The sequence below is a fragment of the Humulus lupulus genome, chromosome 2 (assembly GCF_963169125.1).
Source record: "Humulus lupulus chromosome 2, drHumLupu1.1, whole genome shotgun sequence".
Lineage (NCBI taxonomy): Eukaryota > Viridiplantae > Streptophyta > Magnoliopsida > Rosales > Cannabaceae > Humulus > Humulus lupulus.
Genome location: NC_084794.1, coordinates 193,674,216 through 193,679,602, shown reverse-complemented (window position 1 = coordinate 193,679,602; position 5,387 = coordinate 193,674,216).

Here is a 5,387-nt window from a genome sequence, read left to right as displayed (position 1 = left end):
TGATTTCTCTTTGTTCTCTTTTCTTTTCCTTATCACCATTATTATGGTATCAAATAAATAGTCTCTCTTTTCTTTTCTTCGTTATTCCTTTTCTCTCATTTTGTGGAGAGAACACTATCTTCTTTGTAGTGGATTGCTCATGATGAAGCTCAAAAATGGATGTAGGCTTACAAGACGAACCAATATAATCCTTGGTGTCAATTGCTTTATTGCTTTCAGTTTTGTTGCTCTGTACTTTGTGTATGTGCAAATGAATTTTTAGTCTTGTGTTGTAGGAGTCACAACATATTCTAAGGTTGCTCCATCTTTTCATAAGGCCATTTGTAATGTTAGTGGCATATATGAACCCTACGTTTTGTAGGCAAGCTATAATACAAAATGGAAAAAAAATCATGATAGAAGTACTAGAAGCCTTAGAGAATAACAAAACGTTGACTGTGGTAGATTTACTCCTAGGTCACAAGCTAATAGGGTATAAATGGATTTACAAATTTGAAAGAAACTCTGATGGAACTATTGAGTGTTTCAAAGACCACTTGGTTGAAAAATGATATATACAACAAGAAGGCATTGATTACTTATATACCTTTGCACCTATTGCAAAAAGTGGTCATTGTAAAACTTTTACTTGCCCTTCCTGCATACAATGGATGATATTTGCATTAATTAGATGTCAATAACGTTTTCTTAAATGAAAACCTTGATGAAGAGGTCTATATATCTCTTCTTCAAAGATATACCATTAAGGGGAGCACAAATCGTTTACAAAATTTAGTTTGTTACTAAACAAAAGTCTATATAGCCTTAAACAAGATTTAACTTATTCTCTATACTTATGGATTCACTCATTCTTACACTGACTATTACTTATTTATCAAACATGACTATTATTATTTTTTTGGCCTTTCTAATATATGTTGATGATGTTATGGTTGTTTGGAGTATAGCTTATGATAACAAAATTAGTATAATAGTGTGTATAATGGAATGTTAAGACATATTAGTCTAAGACATGAATATGTGAGACAATTGATTCAAGATGGAATCATATTGATTTCATATGTTAAGACAAGTGAGAACTTGGCGGGTCCATTTACAAAACCTCTTCTGAAAAGGTTAGTAAGTTCCACTTCAAAAGGGATGTGATTGATATTCCTAGAATAATAGATTCAGCAATGATGGCAACCCAACTCCAAACTTGTGAACATCAAGGGAAAAAGTTCAATTGGTAGGAGCAAATCATTGATAAGTGAATGGTTTCAACACTAAAACTTATTCTGAGTTCCATCCGAGATGGTTAGTGTTGGTTGCTACCGAGTAATGGTTAAGCCTAGGGCTTTCAATGAAGTTTAGTTGAATGCAACAAGCATCTCTAAAGGTAGCAAAGATGCTGTAAGAACTTCACCTATGTGAACTTAGAGGTGGTGCTGTCTCTCGTGGGAGTTGGAGCTTCTCCCCGGAAAGTTCATAAATGGATGAGCACATGGCCATATGATTGCTAAGCGAGAAAGTGGGAAAACAAAAGATCTAGTGGAGGTGTGTGAGGTACGATCGATTTTATCATAAGGAATACTTGATTCAAGTTTTAAAGTTACCAATGATTTCGATAAGACTTTGTGGTATTTTCACTAAGGTAAATTTCAAGTCGAAAGACACTTTACATTATGCACCAAAACTGTTTGAGCTAGAGGTTAAGGCTTGTATTTAACTAAGAGGGGGAATGTTATGATTGGTTAAATATAAAGGAAAAGTGTTGTTGTACTAGTTAGGTATAAAACACTTAGTGAATTTCACATAGTGAAGATGTGAAATTTGAGTTTCAATTGTAGGCACTTAAAAATTTTGTTTTTGGGTCCAAAGTGATACATGGAGGTATCTAAGGATCCCAAAAAAGTTTAGTAGCATTTGGAGAAATTGTAGGCCTGTTGGATGGGTCACAAGTCAGAGGGGGAGATGATGCATCACTTCTTAGGAGGCATTGCATCCCTAGTAGGCAACGCATCGCCTACAGGTTGGCGATGCGTCGTTTGATGTGTCAGTATAGATACATGTTTTAAGCTCTAAATGAAGAGATCTTTAGCTCTAATCCTATTAGTTAGACATAATGATGGCGCCTACACAATAAAAGGGTCCTAATAGAGTTTTGGAAGACTTGATCACTCTCTCAAATCTATCTCTCTCTAGCTTTCAAGAATCTCTAGTTTTCTCTTAGAAACTCATTAAGAAAGTGCTTGAGTTTGTGAGTTTAAGCCTTGTTCAATCCTGATTCCCATTTGTTCTTAGAAAATACGACAAGCATCAATGGTCGCTAGGAAATAGAGAATTAGGACAACGATACAAATCGTGTATAAGCCTTTGGTTGTGGTTTTTGCATTGAAGAATAGAAAGTTTAAAGTGGTGGTTTTCCAAGGATTTTGAAGGTTCATCAAGGAAGAAGAAGATTGTTCTACAACTAGGGTTTGCATCATCTTTCTCAATGTTTCTTTGGTCACTCTCAAGCATTATTGTGTGTAGATTCTAGATATTGTCGTGGTTTAATCTCACTCTACCCTAAAAAAAAACCATGTCAACAATGTGGTGCTTTCATTGAAAGCAATATTAGGCTTGAAATTTTCATTTAAAAGTTTTTCGAAAAAGATCGTGATGGTGACCAGAAGATTTGCATGTGAGAAGGAGTCAACCCTACATGTTGACCAAAAAGACTACTAGCTGCCAATCCCCATTGGACAGGGTACTTCTTGGCATGCTAGATAACGCCCTCAGAACAATGCTGGAAACAACCAAGATACTGGCAGCTCGTTGACACGTCCCAATAGGGAAATTCCCTATTCCTCGTATTACGTGGGATTGGTTGAACAGGAGAACGCTGAGCTTAAGGATTAGCTTGCCCACGCCAATAGGCATATTGACGAGATCATGTCTCGACTACCCCTGTCAAATCCAAATGATGGGAGGAGAGCTAGCGGCTCCCAAAGGACAAGGTCGCGCAGACGTAACTGCCCTAATATCGGTTAGGACCGCTACTCCCAACACCATACCTTTAGGAGAAGCTTCTAGGAATTAGATCCATTAACATGCAATACATTAGTCATAGATAAATAAAAGATGAGGATTTACCAGTTGAAGAACTATAAAAAATCCTCGCTATCTTTCTGTTTCTCCAACGAGCATCCAATCCAAAGTAGTTCTTTAAAATACTCAGACCAAGATCTTCCAAGATGTATCTCTACACCTCAAGACATGTGTGGGCACGTACAATAATGGCAGGGAGAATTTTCTGATTCACAAGATATTCTCAACACATGAGATCAAAATTCAAATTAAAAATCAATTATTAAATAATTAAATAAATAAAAGAAATATCCAAGACCCATTCTTGGACTCTGTTACACGCCTGTAGTTGGCGTGTAACACATCCCTGATTTCAGGGACGTGTTCCAACCATTTTCTTTTAATTATTATTTATTCAAAAATATCTAAACATGATAACTTATTTATCAGATTAATTAAATAATAAATATCATTTCAAATTCAAATCCAATTTGAATTATCATAAATATATTTTTTCACATTATTTAAATAAATGAAATTAATTAATTCAAAATTAATAATCTTAATTATTTAAATGCTATTTTTGAAAATACTAAAATAATTTTCGAAAAATATAATTAATTAATTTATTAATTTCAAATATTAATTTGACTCAATTACATATTTGACCATGAAGAACAAATTTCTTCCAAATATGCATTTTTCCTGATTTTTCCCAATTTCAACTTTTACCTTGAATAATGTTGATAGAACCATCTTGGGGACCTATGGACTTATAATTTAATTCTCCAATAAATTTAGATTATCAATTAAAACTCTTTCATATAATAACCTTAATTTACTAATCTCAAGATTATTCCACTAAAAATATGAGATTGCACTCTTGTAATTATAGACTACTTTTAAAACATAAAAGTTTCCATCAATTTAATCACTACATACAATTCAATCCTCTATTAATGGTCAATAATTAAAGTAGGAATTAATTACCGTTTAACCTCTTTAATTATATCTTGTTTCCTTAAGTACCATTAACTTTACTAGTAAATTTAATTCATAAACTGATTTATGAATTTGAGCTCAATAACCTTTCAGTTCCAAAAGCCAACCCTTAAGAGAGGTATTATTCAATTTCTCTCGGAAAGGTATAGATTCCATATCTGTATATTATGTCCCCAACCATTTACATCAATTAGTTTCCAAAACAAAAGTTTTAAGCATGATCATTCTGACAAACCATATCGAGTGAATCAAAGAACTCATATGACATAAACATGAGTTCATAATAACTTCAAGATTAAGATCAATTTGTATATGATCGTCTTATTGATATGTTTAATTAATACTTATAAAGTAAACAATATTATTAAGTATTAATAACATATCGGGTCCTGTTCATGTATAACCACTTTATACAAAGTACATCCACTGAGATGTCCTACTACATCGCTAATCCGAATCTAGATTACATGTATTCATAATACTAGTGAGCCGTACTTACAGTATTTAATCCAGAAATTCCACATAACTTTGTTTTACTGCGAACTGTTTAAATTCATTCCCTACAATCTTAATCCTCCCATACCAATACAAGATTGTAGTCACAATAATGAATTTGGGAATTTTATGATATTCATATAATATTATTTTAATAATAATATTAAACAAACAATATATTCAAAAATTCATTTCAATTATTTATTTCATAAAAAAATGTTCAAAACATATGCTTTCAAGGGCACTAATCCCAACATTCTCCCACTTGCCCTAAAGAAAATGAGGCATCTCCCTCAAACCCATATTGCTAACATGATCTTTAAAATATTTGGTGGACAAAGTCTTAGTATAAGGATCGGCAAGGTTATGTTCCGAAGCTATCTTCATAACTGCTACATCTCCTCTGTGAACAATATCCCTGATCAAGTGATATTTCCTTTCAATATGCTTTCCCCTCTTATGACTTCTCGGTTCCTTCGAGTTAGCTACTGCCTCACCGTTGTCATAGTATATGACAAGTGGCTTATTCATATCTGAAACAATTTCTAGATTGGAATAGAACTTCTTTAGCCACACAACCCCCTTAGCTACTTCACAAGCCGCTATGTACTCAACTTCCATGGTAGAATCTGCGATACTGGTTTGTTTAATACTATGCCAGACCACAGCTCCTCCACCAAGTGTGAACACTAATCCAGAAGTCAATTTCTGACTATCTTTGTTTGATTGAAAATCAGGATCAGTGTATCTGGTGGTGTTCAGGTCACCGCCTGAATATACAAGAATATTTTCTCTAGTGTTCCGAAGATATTTGAGAATATTCTTTACTGTGATCCAAT